Below are 20,387 nucleotides of genomic sequence, written 5' to 3' on the forward strand. Positions count from 1 at the left end.
TGCTACGCACATGGGCCCAGGGCCTCCATGTACGGCTGTGCAGGTTGCACACTGTGGAGCCCAAAGAGGGCTGAATTCCTGCAATCTGCTGGCGTGCCGTGGCACTCATGTGGAGTTTACATCGCCGGAGGAAGGGGTCTTTTTTATAATTCTCACAATGGCCTTGTTTGGGCCAGCCGTGGTCCTGCCTGGGCCCACAGAGTTTCTGTAGTTTGCATTCCACAGAGGGCCAGGGTGGGGCTTCCTCAGAGCCACAGGCAGGGACACAGTGGCTGGGAGGCCTTGGGGAAATCTCTGCTCTTCTCTGGACAATAGTTTCCTCATTTAAAAAGCAAGGGCATGAGCTAGCTGATCTCAGGGGCTCTTCCAGCTCTAGAATATAATTCACCGGAGGGGAAGAGGTCGTGGCCGGAGCACACAAGTGGGGAGCTGGGCTGTGTGACTCTGCTCTGGGGAGAAGGCTACAAAGCCTAACAGGAGCCAGCAAAAGGGGCACAGCACAGACTGGGCACAGCCCTCCTGCCCCCGGGCTCATCTTTCAGTGCTCTTCAAGGCAAACTCTGGCCATCGGTGTTGGAAAAATTTATAATCTGGCCTTTTCCAGAAAAAGTTTATTGACCCCTGCCCTAGACCCACCAGTGCCCATGAAATCGGAGTTCTGATCAACTCAGCCCGTTTTTCGTATTTTACAAATGAAGGAAATGAGGCGCAGAGAAGTTAAGCAACTTGTCCAAGGTCACACAGCTAGTGAGAGACAGAATTAGCATCTGAATCTAGTGGTCTGACTCTGGAAAAGCACTTTTCCAAAGTAATGAGATTTCAAAGAACAAACCCAACACCCAAAGCACAGGCCAGAAAATGGACAATGTACGACCGCTGTATTTGGCATTTTATTCCAAGGCACTTTCTTCCCTGGAATACATATTTTAGTTGATCATCAGAAGAGGATTTCTATAGGAGAGGCTGTGTGTAATTAATGCTTTTTGTTTTTGAAGGTTTGAAGTGGGGCCATGAGATAGTACTAATCTATGAGGCTCATTTGGAAAATGGCTATTTGCACATGGCAGCCAGGCAGAGAAGGGTTCACTAAGTGACTGCCTACGGCACGGGGAATATTTAACCTATTTAGGAGAATGAATGAGATACAAGCACTCCTGAACCTATGTTTGTACCGTTGATCCACAGTGTAGGTCCTTATAGAATATTGTTTGTTTTATGTTGACTGATGAACTGGTTTTTATTTCCTCTATTTAAAAAAAAAAAAGAAAGAAAGAAAAGCATTCCTTGTAACAGGTCCTAAGGAATACCACTTAGGCAAACTTACTTAAAATCTGATACACCTCATAATGTTAAATGCTTCATGTAAAATACACTTGTTACATAACATCATGTAACTGTTTACTGTTAATCAATTTTTTCAGAATACTTTTATTATTTAGGTAAAGTAGGTTGATACAATGGATTGCTATCAGGATGTCTTATGTGCAATATATTTTATTGCTTCTCATACGTGCTAGTGCTCCTTCACCTTGAACACTATGGAAACATGTTTGAGAAAAGGAAACACATGGAAAGTTAATATCACTACACCGAGTTAACATTTAAAATCAGAACCAGGCCAGGCACGGTGGCTTATGCCTGTAATCCCAACACTTTGGGAGGCCAAGGCGGGCAGATCACCTGAGGTCAGGAGGTCGAGACCAGCCTGGCCAACATAGTGAAACTCCATCTCTCCTAAAAATACAAAAATTAGCTAGGCATGGTGGTGGGCGCTTGTAATTCCAGCTACTTGGGAGGCTGAGGCAGGAGAATCTCTTGAACCTGGGAGGCGGAGGTTACAGTGAGCCGAGACCACGCCATTGCACTCCCGTCTGGGCAACAAGAGCAAAACTTTGTCTTAAAAAAAAAATCAGAACCATATACCCGAGTAGATGCTACACCTCTTCCTGGAAGTCACTCTTTAAGATTCTGATGACTAAAGGCAAGCCCCTAAATCGGCATCACCAACAAGCAAAAGCCAGCACCACTCAGGACGATCATTCCAGTTTACTTGCCGAACCAAGCAGGTTTATGTCATTGACAATATACTTCATTACTACCAAATCACAAATTGAATGCCAATCAAGGCATAGATTTGAAATATGAAAACAAACTTGTAACTTGATAAGTCATCTTTGGGCATTTTGGAATCTTCTGGAAAATGATTTTCTGCACAATGGTTTGTTCTCCAGCTTATACAGAACTTACTCATACCTTATCTCATAGTCCATACTCTATTGGAGTGTGATGATGGACGTTACCATCCCCATTGCACAGCCAAAGAAACGGAGACCCAGAGAGTCCAATGGCTTCACCCAGCAGAGCTGTCTTCACCAGCTCATCTGCGCCTTGGCTCTGTGCTCTTTGAATGTGCCAACTCTTTGGTTGAAAATAACACAGTTGTACTTCTTTTCACTTTGTCCCCAGTTGTCATTAATTCCAAGGGCTTCTTCCAACAAATCCAGAGGAACAAGTCTTGAAAATACAGCCCACGGGCTATACTTTTTAGAGGCCAGGCCCTGGCAGGCAAGATGCGAGTGCTGGAAGAGCCCCTTCAGCAGGGAGGCAGTGGCAGAGGGGATGAGGAAAGGTGTGTGGTTTGGGAGCCAGAGTGAGTCCTGTTCAAATCCTAGCTCTGCCACTGGCCCACCCAGTCACCTTGGATGAGTCATTGAGTTTCTTTGGTGCCTCTTAGGTTGAAATGGCAAAATCTGCATAAGGCTCCTGGCCACTCAGGTTTGACCATTATCATTCCGTACACTGGTTTGTTTACTCCTCTGTCCCGAGATCAGACTCACACAGCAAGTCTATACCCAGTTCTTCACTTAATGACTGGAGTTTGTTCCTGAAAACTGCTGCTAAATGAAAATCTATTAAGTGAAAAATTCATTCCACACATTTTCACAGGGAAAAATGATGATTCCTTCCTCCCGCATGGCCTGTTTTAAGGCGGCCTCATGGGCAGACTCTCCAAGGATACGGTCTGGAAATGTATGCATCTGCAAAGCTCCACAAGTGATTCTAATGCATGCCCGGGCCTGAGAACTCCCTTGACTCTTTTTTTTTTTTCTTTTTAATTAGAGATGGGATCTCCCTGTGTTACCCAGGCTGGTCTTGAACTCCTGGGCTCAAGTGATCCTCCCCACTCAGCCTCCCAAGTTGCTGGGATTACAGGCATGAGGCATCATGTCCGGTCAACCCCTTCCTTTTCCCTTTGAAGAACCCAAGATTCCCTCACACTGGCCCCAAGATCTGAAAATGTTCTAGGGGTTTTACACCAAATAGTGCTTTACAATCACACCCATCAGCTTCCTAAACCCCATTTCACAGATGGAGAAAGTATTTTACAGACTGGAGGCTGGCTCAAGGCCACCCAGAAAAAATGGCAGCACTCTGGGCCGAATCATAGGTGGGTCCATTCTGGGGTCTGTGCTCTCTGACCTGCGTGTGTGAGGAAGGTGGCTTTGCTAACCCAGGCCTTCCTGATATTAGACCTGACGGTCTCAGATCATCGTCTGCCAAGGATTGAAGGTTCGAGTGTGCCTGGCCTCTGCTGCAGCTCACACATACACAGCTGGGGGGCCCCAGCACTTTTACACAGGGTCCTGGCTCATCGTTTCCCCAGAGATTTCCCAGTTCATAAATCCCAGGCCTTCTTGGTGTAAACAGGAAGAGATGACTAGCCGGGGCATTTGGTGGGTGCTGCCTGGCCTTTGCACGCCTCATACATCAAAGCGGGTGCCCCAGGAGCTCTGGCATGGTGAGGGGGTTGATTCGGGGCAGCCAGGTAGAATCGAGCTCTTCCCAACACCTGTGTCCCCTCCCCAGCCAGCTGGGCTTCTGTTTGGAGGCCAGGGCAATGAGTGCTTTCCATACCGTCTGGGAGACAGTGTGCTCCTGTTCCGGTGGGGCTGTGTGTGTCAAGAGGTGAGAGACACTCCTGTCGCCAGAGGGTTTGCAGCCTCCCTGGAGAGACCAGACATGCACTGCAAAAGGAGTGAAGGAGGTGCATGTGCATGAGTGTGTGTGTGCGTGCATGTGCACCTGCACAGAAAGTGCACGTAAGGTCTGTGAGCTAGGAGGGAGAAGGCTAAGGAGGAGGAGGAAAGGCATGGAGAGAAAGGGAGAAAACAGGAAGAAAAGGGAGGGCAGGAGAAGGAAGAAAAGAGGGAGGAGTGGGAGAGAGGGGAGGAGAAGGAGAGGAAAGTGCAGGGAACTGGAGCCAGAGGCCTCAGAGGCTTCGTTTTCCAGCTGACCACCACCCACTTGGTTGGATGCAAGATCAAGACTATTCCCTCAGGCCTGGGGTTCCAGGTGCAGTGCCTGGAGGGTCCAGCAAGTAGTAATATACAAGAGGGAGGGAAGGTCTTGTGGCGGCTCCCACCTGTAATTCCAGCCCTTGGGGAGTCTGAGGCTGGAGAATCACTTGAGCCCCGGAGTCTGAGCCCAGGAGTTCGAGACCAGCCACAGTGAGACCTTAGCATGGTGACCTACACTTGTGGTCCCAGCTACTCAGGAGGCTAAGGCAGGAGGATCACTTGGGCCCAGGAGGCAGAGGCTGCAGTGAGCTGTGATTGTGCCACTGCACTCCAGCCTGGGTGACAGAGCGAGACCCTGTCCCCCACCCTCCAAAAAAAAAAAAAAAAAAAAAGAAAAGGAAAGAGCGAGGCGGGCCACTTGCAAAATTGGAGCGCACTGAGACTGACTGGAGTCTCGTCCGAAGGTCTCAGCCTCCGGAAGCTCCAGCTCATTGTTGCCGTGTGGAACAACAGCTCCGTGCTGCCAGATTTTCCAATGTTCTAATCCAGAAGCTGAATTCCTGTAAAAATTTCCAATTTTTAAAGCCTCACTTGGACCAAACAACACACATTTGTGGGCCGGATTCTGCCTGCTCAGCGTCTGACCTGGTCTCTTGGCTTAGAAAAGAGCACGGCTTTGGGTTCAGATGAACTGTGTGTGTATCTTATCTGCCACTTTCTGCCTGCAGGGCCCCAGACAAGTTATTTAATCTCGGAGCCTCTGTTTTCTTATCTGCAAGATGTGGATAAGAATGGCTATCTCCAAGGGTTGTGGTGGGATTAAAGATAACACGTGCAAGAGTCCCCTGCAGGGAACTAGCAACTAGCACGTAGTAAGTGATCAACAAACATCAGGTCCGTCTGTCTTCAGCTTGCTCTTCTCAGGCAATGCTTCTTAGAAACGCCCCCTCGAACAGCTTTCCTCTTGGAAACAATCTCCCTTGGTTTACAGTGAAGAGGTGGATAGTCTATACATTTGAATCTGGGACTGGCTGGATTGTAGTTTACTGGCTGACGTGTGTGAGAAGGCTTTCTTCCCCAAAGCGGAGGGCACAAGCAACCAGACATGTGCAGGCAGGCATAACCCACTCTACCCATTCCACCTTCCCCCTCTGTCAGAGACTGAAGCTCAGAGACGGGAAGGAAGGCTTGCCCAAGGCCACCTAGCAACTGTTAGTGGCAGAGCTAAGAGGAGAATTCAGTTTCACGGCTCCCAGCCCACGGCTCTCTGCACCCTCTCTCTCAGCTGGGAATGAGTCTCCAGAACTTGGGAGGCCCGGTTTTCTCGCAGAAGGTACTGTCAGGCCGCCTCTGGGTGAGCTGGAGCCTGAAGAAACTCAAGCCTGCTGATGTGGCAGGTGCTCCTGCAAGCTCTCTCAAGCCCTGAAGCCCCTGAGCCAGGGAGGTGAGCCTGGGAGCAGAGTCTGGCCTGGGCCATCTCTGGGCCTGGGCTCCACCCTTCCCTGTTTTGGTCCTGACTGTGCATTGCTCCCCTACTGGGGCACATTCATTCCCTCGGCCTCCTCAGCGGGAGTGTGCACTAGCTCAGAATGGGAGCCCTGTCTTGCCATCTCAGTACTTCCCATAACAAATCAAGTACTCAAGACCTAGTAGGTGCTCAGTAAAAGCTTGCTGAATGGAAAAAATGGAGGAAGAAGGACTGACTTCCTGTCTACCAAAGGAGCAAAAACCAATTGAGAACACCACCACCAAAAGCCGACAAGATAGTAGTGGTGAAACTGGTATACCCAACTCCTGCTGGTAGCATTTGGAATTATTACATCTTTTAAGAAAGCAGTTGCACCATATATAGGATGCACTCTACAGACGCTCCTCCCCTTTGACCTAGTAATTCTACTTCTGGGAATATGCAAATGTTCTCTCCTTTCTTAAGTCACCATTTTTCTCCCTCCAGCTCCACCTATTATTTGAATAACCTTTTCCTCTTTCTTCTCTCCCAGAGATTTCTTGCTCAGAGACTTCTTGAAGTGCTTTTGTTGTCCTGGTCCAAACTGCTTTTAAAGGAACATTAACTCATGAGCAAGGCTGGCACTATTAAGCCCATTAACATTAGACACACATGAGATGGCAGCCCCGAGTCTTGGAAGCCAAGCGTGACAGCAGGGGTGGCTTTTCCTTCTGTTCCTGGGGCTGCCCTTGGGCTTACGGGGGAGTCAGCCATGTTTGCCTTTGGTGCTCTCCCGCCATCTCCTTCTAAGTCCTCTCTTCCTTTCCCCTTCTGAAATCTTGTCCATCTCTGAACAGGTGAGAATCTTGAAGGCCTCCGCCCAGGAGGGCCCAAGATGTTTTCTCTCCTTAGGGAATTGGTCTCATAGGATGGATTTCTGGGGAGAGAAAGGGAGAGCATGCTGGGTAAGTATCAGGGTGGGTGTAGGAGGCAGGTATAGCTGGAAGGACAAGAAGTACCTTTCCAAGTAGCTCCTTTAGGAGCAAAGACAAACTGAAACAGAGAAGTCCAGTGACATAAGTACCCGATGTGAGATTCACAGAACAACTCAAAATATTTCTAGCCAGTATTGTATTGTCACCCCAGATTCTCCTGTTGAACGGAGCACAGCTTCTGATCAGATTTGTGTCTTTGGGAGAAGAGCTTGCAAACAAATAAGCAAACATGTTTCTGAGCGCCAAAGGAGTGATTTTGTAAGAGAGGAGTTCACAGTGAGTCTAGGGGCTCTCCCTTTCCATGCCAAGTGTATTGGCAAAGCCCCTGCTTTCTTTCTCCACACCAGCACAGTCAGACGCATTGGCATAGGGGCTACTGATCTTATTGCTTCTTACTTTTCCATGAAATGCTGTGTCCTGGAGAGCTATCCATCTTTTCAATGTATATCCAGTGGTGGCTCCCAATTGCTACAGTCTTCTGGAATATGCACTTACCATGCTCTCATTAACTTTTCTGCGTGAGGGACATCTAGGCCACCTACACATCCCCATATCACAAACATCACTGCAATCCACATCCTGGGCCACGAACCTTCATGGATCCCTTGTTCCCTACAAGGGAAAGCCAAATCTCTACCTCCCCTGAGAAATTTACCTGTGAGCACATGGATGTTGGAGAGGTTCTCAGAGATGGTTTCGTCCAACTGGTCAATTTTCCAGATGAGGACTCTGAGGATCCAAGAGGGGAGATAACTTGCCCGCAGTCACCCATACATCCAATTGGTAGCAGACTCTGACTACAACCTTGGTCTCCCTCCTCCTCTTCCCTCCTCCCCCAAGCTTAGAACATTAGAGGCAGCAACCAGGTGACAAGGGGTGTAGCCAGCTAGAGACACATAGATTCACAGCAGAACAAAAGCTTGACTAGATGGCAGAAAGGTGGAACGAATGAAAGACTTTGAACCTCCAGGTTTATCTGTCTTATGAAAGATACAGGAGTCTGGCTGAAGCTGCCTAGTCACTGAAGGGGTATGTGTGCGTATGTGTGAGATCTCTGTGTTTCATCCTGAAAAGATAATGATACCAGCAGTGATGTTGCCTCTACAGAGAGAGCAAACAAGCCTGGAGCGGAAGCAGAGGGAAGACATTGAGGAACAGCCAAGTCAAGCCAGCTGTCCTCTCAGCAGCCAAGGTGGTTTCCGATCCATGTGCTGCGGCGTGCTCCTGAAGCCAGAATTGCCTGTGTGTGAGTGACAACTCAGGAGGGTCTCTCCTAGACACTTGTTAAGTCACCAGGAGGTTTCTAGAAAAAATAACACAAGCCATAGAGAACTCTGGACTTGTCAAAGTGCCTTCTTATCCCTTATCACATGATTTCATTTCAGGCCAGTTGTAATCTTTTTTTTTTTAAACAGAGTCTCGCTCAGGCTAGAGTGCAGTGGTGCAATCTTGGCTCACTGCAACCTCCACCTCCCTGGTTCAAGTGATTCTCCTGCCTCAGCCTCCCGAGTAGCACCTGCCACTATGCCTGGCTAATTTTGGTATTTTTAGTAGAGGTGGGATTTTGCCATGTAGGCCAGGCTGGTCTCAAACTCCTGACCTAAGGTGATCTTTCCACCTTGGCCTCCCAAAGTGCTAGGGTTACAGGCGTAAGCCACAATGCCTGGCTGTAATCTTAAATGCTTAAAAATAAATAAATAAATAAATAAATAAATAAATGAAGACTGTGTTTATTGTTTAAAATCTAAAACAATACAAACAGGCATAAGAACAATAATTTTAAAATTTTGTGACCCTTAAAGTATTCGTTTTGTCAAAATATTAGAAAATTTTATTCCTATTGTTACACAATTTATTTTTTCACCAAATACTTTATTGTTTCCTTTCCTTTTTTTTTTTTTTTTTTTGAGACAGTGTCTCACTCTGTCACCCAGGCTGGAGTACAGTGTCAAGATCTCTGCTCACTGCAGCCTCTGCCTCCCGGGTTCAAGAGATTCTCCTGCCTCAGCCTCCTGAGTAGCTGGAATTACAGGGGTGTGCCACCACACCCTGCTAATTTTGAATTTCTAGTAGAGATGGGGTTAGTAGAGATCTAAACTTATTTCGTATTGGCTAGGCTGGTCTTGAACTCCTGACCTCAAGTGGTCCACCTGCCTCGGCCTCCTAAAGTGCTGGGATTACAAGCATGAACCACCATGCCCAGCCAACCTTTCCTCTTTATATGTCTTTAAGTATTCTTCACAAGCAACATTGTAAAAGACTATATAATATTCCATGTGTGACTATATTATAATTCATTAAACCATTCTCCTGAAGTGTCACGTTAATGGACATTTATGTGGTTTTTGAAGTTTTGCTATTATAAATCTGTGACAAGCATTTTTTTGACATATATATATATATCTTTGCCCCCAATTCTGACAATTTCCTTGGATTAGATTCCTAGAAGGAGACTTGCTGCGTCAAAGGATTTTTTGGGGGGTGGGGTTCTTAAAATATAGCACCAAATTGCTTTCTAATGAATGAAGGTGCTGTTAGTTTATACCTGTGTCCACATAGAGTAATAATATTTTTTTAAGTTTTTGCTAACTTAATAGTTTAAAAATGACTTAAAATTATTTGTGGCACATTTTTATTTATTTGTGTTTTTGTGGTCATTAATTTGCATTTATCTTGTTAATTTTCCATGTATATTTTGTTGATTTTTCCATTGGTACTCTAGTTGTTTTCTTATCAATTTGATTGACTCTATATATTCAGATCAATCTTTCTTTCTATTACAAATGTTTTCAAGTTTGTAATGAGCCTTTTTATTTTTCTTTATTATGTTTGTGAGAATTTGAAATATTTCAATTTTTCTTTGGTCAAATGTATTAATTTTTCTTTATCTTTTTTACTTTCATGTCTTTTATCCTTCTAGAACTTGTTTCCCCCCCCATTTTAAGAGCCAATATTTATCTTTGCTTTCTTCTAGATTTTTTATGGCTTTGCTTTTTATGTTTAGCTCTTTAATCCTCTGTAATTTCTTTTGGAATCAAGTATGATGTGAAGATCTAAACTTATTTCATTTTCTAAATAGTTAACCAATTGCCTTACCACTAGTTAATCCAAAATTTTTTTCTTTCCTTGCTGCTAGGAACTGCCATTTTATTATCTGCTGACTCTACATATGTACCTAGCATGTTTATGTCCTAAGTTCTGCTTTTAGGCTAGTTTTCTTTTTCCTCTCTCATTGACTTATCTAATAATTTTTGTGCTGCAACCATACTGTTTTCTATAAGGATTATAAACTCGTATTATAATATTTTCTTGCAGGGACTGTGTCCTCTCATTTCACTTAATTCTCAAAATCTTCTTGGCTAGCTTTACCTCTTCATTTTTCCAGATGAAAATTAGAATAATTTAGAAATTTAGAATAACTTGATCAAGGCCTATATTCCATAGTTTAAAAAAAATTGCATTACATTTTTACATTAATTTGGGGAAGAATGAACATCATTATAATATTATAATATGTCTTATAATAGTTAGAAGAAGTCTTATAATAATTATTATAAGAAGACTTATGGGCCGGGCATGGTGGCTCATGTCTGTAATCCCCACAGTTTGGGAGGCTGAGGCAGGCAGATCACTTGAGGTCAGGAGTTCAAGACCAGCTTGGCCAAAAGGGTGAAACCCTGTCTCCACTAAAAATACAAAAATTAGGTGTGGTGGCACACATCTGTAATCCCAGCTACTTGGGAGGCTGAGGCAGGAGAATTGCTTAAACCTAGGAGGCAGAGGTTGCAGTGAGCCAAGATCACACCATTGCACTTCAGCCTGGCTGACAGAGTGAGACTGTGTCTCAAAAAAAAAAAAAAGAAGACTTATAATAGGACTTCTCTGAGAATATGTTGTATCACTCATTTATTTAAGTCTTTATATCTCTGAAATGTTTTATTATTTGTCCATGTTGTCCTGCTCATTTACTGTTACGGTAATTCACATTTACAATATTTGTGGCTACCATCAATGGTATCTTCTTTTCCAAATGTTATACTCTTACTTGTTCTTATTGGTACATGGAAGAAGTAATTTTAAAAAGTATATTGTACATATATATTTATTTTGCATTTAGTATTAGTATAACTTGAGTACTATTATTCTAATAGGTTTTTTGGGTTTCTGGGGGTGTTTTCAGAAATTTTTTTGGTAGGCAAAAGTATACTATCTGACAATTGTGTCTCCTCCCTTCTGTTAGCTATCCCTCATGTCTTCTCAGGTCTAATTGTATTATATTTGCTGGGACCCACAGAATAGTGTTACATAATGGGAGTATTTAAGTAATGGGAGTAGTAATCTCTATTAAATTAATAGATATTACTGGCTTTTTCTACACTTTTGATGAATACTTCTGGTTTCTTACTAGGTATTATGTTGGCTGATTTGAGAAAGGCTTCTGTTTTTATTTCAATCAAGGTAGGAAAGTATGTTATTTTAGTTTACATATAGGTTTTTTTTTATGAGTTCTTTATGTAACATTTTATTGAATCTTTTTTTTTTTTTTTTTTTGAAACAGAGTCTTGCTCTGTCACTCAGGCTAGAGTGCAGCGGCGTGATCTTGTCTCACTGCAACCTCTGCCTCCCTAGTTCAAACGATTCTCATGCCTCAGCCTCCTGAGTAACTGGGACTGCAGGGGTACACCACCACACCTGGCTAACTTTTGTATTTTTTAGTAGAGATGGGGTTTCGCCAGGTTGCCCAGGCTGGCTTCAAACTCCTGGCCTCAAGTGATACGCCCGCCTTGGCCTCTGAAAGTCCTGGCATTACAGGCGTGAGCTACCGTGCCCGGCCTCTTTTCTATTCTTTTAAAAATAATTGTATGGTGTTTCTCATTTAACTTATTGATATGATGTCTTATATTAACATGTTTCCTAATATTAAATCATGTCCACATTCCAGGAATAAAAATTACTTGATCATGGCCCATTCATGTTTTCATTTAAAGCTGCTTTTGCTTTGCTAGTATTTTACTTTGGATTTTTGTGTCAATATAACAGATTGTTAAGAAGGCAAGATCTGGAACGAGTCTGCCTGGGTTTGAATCCTGGACTTGCCACCTCTGGCTATGTGCCCTTGGGCACGTTCCTTCCTTCTCCTCCACAAAAATGGGATAGCACTGGCATCCAGCTCAGCTCCCAGGGTTATAAGAATTCAATAAGAGGAATATGTGTAAAGTATTTCTACATTTATCTCATCTAAACCTAATGACCCTACGAATTAGGCATTGCCAGCTTCATTTGATAAAATAGAAAACCAAGGCTCAGAAAGGCTAAGTGACGTGCTCAAAGTCGCACCGCTGGTGAATTGCTGGTGAGATGTGTCTTCTCCACTTCTCTTTGCCGTCTCTCAGTAATTGAGAGCCATTCACGGTTCTTCAAGGAGCAAACAGTTCAACATCTGCTTGCCTTAGACATACAATTTCCTTTGTTCTGAAGGACCATATTTACTTTGTCTGAAAAACTTCTACTTATCCTTCAAAATCCAGGTCAAATATCTCTTCCCCTATGCAGACTTTGTGCCTCATTGGAAAGATCCTTTAAGTTACCACGACATCTAATGCTTATATTTTTGTAACTGTCACACCATTTTGCAGTGGTTTCATCCTCCTCCAGGGTCCTAGGCCTCCGAGGAGGGTTCACCCCCATCTGTTGAATTGAGTCGTAGGCCCCAAGTGAGAAGCAGTGTGGCATGGGAGAAAGGGCCCATGTTTGGAGACCCACTGGAATCTAACTCTCAGCTTCACCAGTACCAACAACTTATCTTTCTCCTTCCTAGCCTCATTTCCCTCTTCTGTAAAACAGGAATAAGATCTCAACCTTACAAGGCAGTTGTGGAAATCACATGTGGGTAAAGCCCTTAGCTTGGCACCCAACACATAGTAAGTGCTCAATAAACATTGTTTCTTTTTTCTTTTTTTTTTCCTTTTCCTTTTTTTTTTTTTTTTTTTCCTTTCCTCTGATACCTCTTTCCCCATGGGAGAACCACAAGCTTCCAGGCCAGGGGGCATTTCCCACACATCTTTCTCCCCACTAGTATCTGGCACAAGCCAAATAAGAAATGCTTCTTGATCACGTCTCCCCACAACCTTGTGAAAAAAGAAGGGATTTGTGTACCCATTTTACAGAAGATGAAACTGAGGCCTTAAGGAGAAAAAGATCTGCCTAAGGTCACAGAGGTGAGTAAGCAGAAGCACGAGCACCAGAACCTAAATTCCTTGACCTAATTTCTACTCAAAGACATTGTTTCTCTGGCTCTAAAATGGCTGCACTTATAGAAATGCATTCCTCAATTTGCACCCTCTGGGACTATGCCAGCAGGTAGATGTGGAAAGAAAAGCAATGAGTCAAACCACCCTCTTCCATTGTCTTTGGCATTTGATTATGTTACCCTCTCATAGCATTTGGGGGCTGATTTCAGCACTGGGGCTGTGGTGTCAGCCAATCCTGGGATGAAATCCCAGCTCTGCCACTTTATGAGTTGAGTGATAAAAAACAAGTGACAGAATCAGAAGTTTTGTTTGACCCTTCATTTTCCAAACTTAGCAACATAATGAACAACCGAGCAAGATCAACAACAGCAACACCAATAATCGGACTCTCCTAAGAGTTTCAGGTGATGCATCCTTATCCCTGCTTTACAGATGAGGAAATCAAGGCACCAAGATGCTAAGCAAATTGCCTGGGTTTACAGCCGTGGCACAGAAGAGCTAGATTGCAAACTTGGGCCACCTGGCTGCAGACGCTGCTTTGTTTTTCTCTTAAGGGATGCGCTAGAGTTCTGAGGAAATGCTTGTGAATGTGTGAGAGACCCTTGCTGGATGACAAGTGGCCCCTCTCTGTCCAGAGTTAACACCCGAATCTTCAGAGGTACAAAAATCAAAGCAGCAGTAAGGAGCGGTGTGGCTCCAGGGAACTGACTGGCCTGGAGGCTGGATTACCAAAGGCAGCAAGAAAACACCAGGCTCTGGCCAGGCAGGCTTCGGTTCTGACCTCAGATCTTGGACTAGCTCCAAGGCCTGGCCCAGGGCAAGTCACCTCATCCTCAAGCCTCAGTTTCTTTGTCCAAGAAATGGAATAATAATAGGGAGTTGGTGTGAGGTTTGGCCCCTCTTGCTTTTTCACACCCTACAATTGGTCACAGCCCAGGCTTGGCAGTTTAGCTTTAGGAGGAGGTCCTCTCCTCACTGCCCTCCCTCACCAAGTCCTCAGGTACCTGCATCGTTCTTGCCAACGTCTCAACAGTGCTGTTTCCTCCTGTCTTTGACTTCCAAACCACTCTGCCTCCCCTACCAGGGTCTTCATCTACCAGTGCCATTCCCCAGCCGGGAAGTCAGCAACTCCCCGTCCCTACCCCTTCCTGACACGGACCCTCTCCACGTGCACACACCTGCATCCACATGCAAATGATCTTGTTTGGGTTCTTCCAAAAGCAGAGTCAAGGACTCAAGGACAAGTGGTCCATTTGAGAGATGTTCCAGAAAACACCAGCGGGAAGAAGAGAAGTGAGAGTGAGAGGGAAGGTGCCCAGTACAGACAGGGGTATTCTCAAGCCAGTGGCTACTGTGGGTGCCAGGGCTCAACCCTCCTGAGGAATCCCAGGAGAGAGTCTAAAACTTTGATCTCGGAGCCGCACCATCTGAGGGCCAGGGAGCTGGGCTATGACTCACAAGCTCTTGCAAATGACTGGGTGAGGGCTGCTCCCCAGGACTGTTAATTCCTGGCACTACCAGTCTTTTCATGCCTGGGGGAGTGCAGACTCCAGTGGCCACAGTTAGGTTCCAGCTGAAGGGATTCTGACAGTGGCAGACGGAAGCTGGCAAGACAAAGGGTCAGGGCAGGGCACTGACAGACTCTGTACACGGGTGGGCCTCACACATGGAGGGCATTTGCATCTCCTGGACGGCCTGATAAGCACAGATTCCTGGGACGCACACTCGGAATGTCTGCTTCAGGAGGGCTGGGGCAGGGCCTGGAGTCTGCATTTTTAACAAGTGCCTAAGTGGTATGCTGCTGGTTGTCCAGGGTCCACAGTGAAAACCACCGTGCTGCACACACACACACACACACACACACACACACACACACACCCCTGCCAAATAAAGTCCAAATGTCTCCGCCTAGTGTTCAAGCCACTCTGTCATCTCCTCTAAATACAGTTGCAACGTTATCTCCCGCAGGCCCCCTGCAGATATTGATGGCTTTTTTGTGCTGTCTCTGGAACCTACTCTCTTCTTTCTGGCCTCTGTATCTTGGCTTGCTCTGTTCTCTGCTGAAATATCCTTTCTCTGCCATTTCTGCCTTTTGAGATTGTGCCCATCCTTTAATTTCAACAGCTTACCTCTTTTCTTCAGTCCTTCCCTTGTCCCAACTCCTTCTCTTCCTCCACTTGCTCTGGGCCTTCATAGCCCCTTATCTGGGCCTCTCCAGCAGCACTTGTGGCTGTCTACCTTGTATCCCTAGGAAATAAGTGCTTGATTTATCCTCTTCATAACACCCTACACATCACTTTGTCAAAGAAGATCTCTTGATTTTCAAAGCCACCCTGGGACATAGGGAGTTGGGTGGTATTATTAACTCTATTTTGCAGATGAGGTTGAGAAAAGCCAAGTAACTAGCCCAAGGCCACACAGCTGGAACAGGTTGATCAGGCTTTGACTTTGGGTCTTCTAGGTGGAAATTCTGCATTCTGCTTTCCCTCTTGTCTCCTCGCTTCTCTACTGGCAGCCCTTGAGGGCAGAGGCGGGAGTACCTTCAATCAATATTTGTTGGATGAGTGGATGGGATGGGTTGGAATGGACTGGAATCTTCTTTGAGTTGTTCTCAGGATAGGCTCTTGTAGAAAAGCTTGGCCTTTGGTTGACAAAATGCCTTAAGTCCTTCATGTTGTCTCAGAGAACAGTTATCCATCTTCCCCTCTAGAACCCAGAAATTGCAAAGACTCTAAAATCCCTGTTTGGGGTCAGACCACCCTTTCTCAAGCTATACTTCATCATGAGTTAACATCTTTGAGTCATGCCCTTCACCTGCCAGCAAGGCTGAGAAACTCCATGGCTATCTTATCCCTCCAAGTGGTCCCTGATCCTCTTCCCATCGTCCCAGACCCACCAGCAAAACCCCAGGAAATGTGGTTACTTCCAGAGAGCAAGGGATACCCATGGCTTGTGACTTATTTCTTATGGTAGGAAATAAAGGGTCTTGGGGTGAGTGAATCGAAACAAGGGAGAGAAAGGGGTGGGTGGGTGGATGGTGCTTCTTGCAGGAATTGGCCTTTGGCTGCAATGTCTGGGCAGAGGGGAACCCTGCTCGTGGTCCTTGAAAAGGGAGTTCAATGGGAGGGGACCCGACCTATAGTCAAGAGATCCGGGCACACTTTATCTCTCTGAGCCTTGATTTACCTGTGTACCCTGCTTTCCTCAAAGGGCAATTTTAAGAGCCAGATAAGATAATGGTTATGAAGGTAGTTTACAAATCACAAAGCCCCTTACTATATCAAAACCATATTTTTATTATACAGACAGGGAAGCTGATTCCTGTAGAAGTGACCCAAGACGCACAGGTGATCAGCATCCCAGCATTCACTGGGATATGCCTCACCATCCGCAGGCTCCCAGCTTCTCTGTGCTGACAAGGGATGGAGCCCTGGGGTCTGGGGCTAGAGTTCCAGATCTAGTTCCACCTTTGATACTAGCCTACCGTGTAATCTCAGGCCTGTTACTTCATGTCTCTGGACTTTAGCTTCTTCGTGTTTTCTTTTCAAAGGGCCCTCTTTCCTTATTTTCCTGATTGTGTTCCCTGCCAGCTACCTCATTCATAACATCTTTAGCCACCATTTTTCTCTATGACCTCCAATCCATATCTCCAGCCCCGTTTTTATTCCTTGCCCCCAAACCTACCGTATGCCTATGAAACACTCAACAGGTACCAAATGGAACTCAGGTCTTTCCCCACAAACCTGAACCTCTTCCTGTATTTCTTGTCTTAATGAATAATATCATTTCATGTGACTCAACCACATGACAGATGATGAGGAAACTGAGGTCCAGAGAGGCCAAGAGACTTGCCCAATTTACACAGCAATCGGTTGACAGAGATATTAATAGAACTAGAGCTCAAATTTCCTGACTCAGGGCCAGATGTGCCGTTCTACTCTCTTTCATTTGACTGGGGAGTGACTTGAAAATATTTTCATTAGTCTCTCAATAACAGGGTTGTGTTAGTCAGGATAGGTTGGACTATGGTGCAGTGATCATAAGCCCTGGCATCTCAGTGGCTTAGCACTATAATGATGATTTCTTTCTTTCTTTCTTTCTTTCTTTCTTTCTTTCTTTCTTTCTTTCTTTCTTTCTTTCTTTCTTTCTTTCTTTTCTTTCTTTCTTCTTTCTTTCTTTCCTTCCTTCCTTCCTTCCTTCCTTCCCTCTTTCTTTCTTTCTTTCTCTTTCTTTCTTTCTTTCTTTCTTTCTTTCTTTTCTTTCTTTTCTTTCTTTCTTCTTTTTCTTTCTTCTTTCTTTCTTTTTTTTTCTTTTTCTTTCTTTCTTTCTTTCTTTCTTTCTTTCTTTCTTTCTTTCTTTCTTTCTTTCTTTCTTTCTTTCTTTCTTCCTTCCTTCCTTCCTTCCTTCCTTTCTTTCTTTCTCTCTTTCTTTCTTTCTTGTCTCTCTCTGTCTCCAGGCTGCAATGCAGTGGCATAATCTTGGCTCACTGAAGCCTTTGCCTCCCGGGTTCAAGCGATTCTCCTGCCTCAGCCTCTCAAGGAGCTGGAATTACAGGTGCCCACCACCACACCCGGCTAATTTTTGTATTTTAGTAGAGACTTGGTTTCACCATGTTGGCCAGGCTGGTCTCGAACTCCTGACCTCAAGTCATCCACCTGATTTGGCTTCCCAAAGTGCTGGAATTACAGGGGTGAGCCACCATGCTCCACCTATAATGGTGATTTCTCATTCATGGACAGTCTAATGCAGGTTGGGTAGCTGTATTAGGGAACACCAGGTAAACAGAATCAATAGGATCTGTCTATCATATATAGTACACATGCACGCGCGCACACACACACATAAAAATAGGATCTATAAAGAGATTTCTTATCAGAAACTGGCTCACATGATTATGGAGGTTGAGCAGTCCCTTTATCTGTTGTCTACAAGCTGGAGACCCAGGAAAGCTGTGGTGTAGTTCAGTGGCCTGAGAGCCAGAGATCTGATGGTGTAGATTTCAGTCTGCATTTGAAAGCCTGAGAACCAGGAGTGTCAAGGGCAGGAGATCAGTGCCCCAGCTCAGCAGTCAGGCAGAGGGATGTGAGTCCTCCTTTCCTCTACCTCTTCGTTCTATTCAGGCCTTCAGTGGGTTGGATGATACCCACCTACATCAGGCAGGGCAAATGCGCTTCACTCAGTCAACAAATGACACACCCAGAAATCATGTTTCACCAGATATCTGTGATCCATTCAGGTTGACACGTAAAATTAACCATCACAGTAGCTTTCTTCATCTGTAGATACATTCATTGAAATACATGACCAGGACAGAGAGCGAGAGAGAGGAAGAAGACATGCTGGATCTTAGCTTCAATCTGGAAGCTACAGACCATCCGCCAGAACTAGCAACATGGTCCCAACGCTTTCACACAAGAGGCTGGGAAAGGTAGCATGTGGCCACGCAGTGAGCACGAACAGTCCTTGCTACAGGTATCAACCTACCATATGCCAGGGGAGACCAAAACCAAACCATGTGGAGAAAAAAATACCCTCTGCTGTCAAGAAGGTCACTGCATCTGGGCAAGGCCAGGTATGTTTTTGGTGTCTCACTAAGAAAGGTCCCCTCCCTGGGGATGCCCTGAAGGAGTCTGAGGCCTGCACACAGATGATGGCCAGAGCTGTGGAGGGATCTCAGTTGGACAGGTGGCAGTGGAGCAGGGCTGGATGAAGGGGAGTGGGCTGCAGAGATGAGAAGCAGAGGGGAAGGTGGTGGGGAGGAGAGGTGGAGGGAGGAGGAAGAGCTTCATGGAGAACTGGTGCACCTAAGCCAAGTTAAGCCCCATAAACCTGCTCTCAGTTGGGGTGGCTGGGTGGATTGTGCTAGGGGCTGGCCCTGGCCCTGTGCTGCAGAAAGACCTCAGGGCCTTGCACTCTCTCAAGGGATGGGCTGGGAGGCAGAACTTGACGGGGCCTGTTAGAGATGTTACAGACCCAGTGCGGGAAGCTGTTTTGATTAAATTTGGGAGCATAATTGCAGGGTTTGTGCTGCGGTCTCATTATGGCTTTTTAAATCTTGTTAACCTCTCCTCCCCATCTCCCAGCCCCCTCGCTTCCCTCCACAACCACAGGCTGTGGCCTTAGAACAATACCAGGAATAGTTTCTGTCTCTCCCTCACAGCTTTCTCCTACTCCCCCAGATTAGATCCTGGAGGCCAGATGGACTGAAGGAAGGAAGCAGGGAGGAAGGCCCAGCAAGCAGAGTGGGGGTTTCATGGGGCTTAGTCATTCGGAGTGCCTCTTGGTTCGGTCCCTGTGCATCCAGCAGGGTGTTTGGTGCTTTAAGAGACACAAAGGGGTTTTAGGCTTGATTTTAAGTGATTGTATGAGTGAGTGGAGATGGGTTCAGGAATTTGAGAGTGGCTGGAAGGGATGGGCTGGGGAGGGATGGCAGTGGCCTGGAAGGTTAGGAGGAAGTAGAGATAGAGAACAAGGGACGAGCTTGGTATGGGCCAAGGTGTGAGGTGCCACCTCTGCACAGGGATTGCATTAGGCAGGAGAGGCCAGGCTATGGCACAGTCATGAATAAGCCCTGGCAGCTCAGCAGCTTCATACAATAACGGACATGCACTTCTTGTTCTTGAAAATTCTTGGTGGGTTGAGTGCAGACGGATGGCTAAGTGTGGCTATGGAGTAGGGGTGGACTGAGAGAATGGACTGTTTGGTGCCCAGGGAGGGCATGCTGGCAGATGAGGCCAGTGCAATGGGGTGAGGTGGGGGATGAGGGTCTCCAGGCCTCTGGCTGTCATGGCTGCAGTGGTGTGGCATTGGTCTGTAAGCTCCCCTGGGGAGTGGATGCCACCCCCAATGGGGCTGAGGGCACAGGGTGTTGCCTAGGGAACCAGGGCTGAGGCAGCGGCCTGGGCTGCGGGAAGAAGGGGAGAGCAGGCTGGGTGGGGAGCCTGGCTCCACCCCTGCGGCTGTCTCTCCCCAGGGGCTCTCTGGCCACTCCTCTTCTCTGTCTGCTTCTCCTCCCACCTCATGACTCAATCGCTGTCTTCAGCCCTGACTCTGTCCTGAACTCCTGAAGCTGTGCCCATTACCTCCCTGAAGGGTCATGGCACTTTCAGCCATCCAGAGTGCAGGCCTCAACCCAGACCTTCCGTCACAGATGCCCCTCTGCCCTCCACCCCATCATGCAAATGTTGATTCTGTGGATTCCTCCTGCTAAATATCCCTGGAATCTTCATCCTCAGCTGCATCCAACCTTCCATGTCCTGGGCCATCTGCTCGCTGCTGGGCCATGTGGTCACCTTCTCATTGGTCTTTTAGCAGCTGCCCTTACACCCTCCTCTCCCCAGTTCTTGACACTGTAGCCATAGAGGATTATTTTCAAAATCTGGTCATACCGTTTCCT

The 20,387-nt window shown here is 46.1% G+C and overlaps 1 protein-coding gene across 3 annotated transcripts in view; it reads left to right on the top strand.

The window, feature by feature from the left end:
• The window catches only part of LOC126958166 (40S ribosomal protein SA-like), a 900,761-nt gene that overhangs the window by 657,685 nt on the left and 222,689 nt on the right, over positions 1-20,387 (top strand). Inside the window, exon 1 of one of the 3 annotated variants that reach the window (XM_050796362.1) lies at positions 3,798-3,807. The exons of the other annotated variants lie outside the window; for them this stretch is intronic. The gene's annotated coding sequence lies outside the window, so the exon portion shown is untranslated. Of the gene's footprint in view, positions 1-3,797; positions 3,808-20,387 lie in introns of those variants that run through there. 3 annotated transcript variants of the gene reach the window in all.

The sequence above is a fragment of the Macaca thibetana genome, chromosome 7 (assembly GCF_024542745.1).
Source record: "Macaca thibetana thibetana isolate TM-01 chromosome 7, ASM2454274v1, whole genome shotgun sequence".
In the NCBI taxonomy this organism is placed as follows: domain Eukaryota; kingdom Metazoa; phylum Chordata; class Mammalia; order Primates; family Cercopithecidae; genus Macaca; species Macaca thibetana.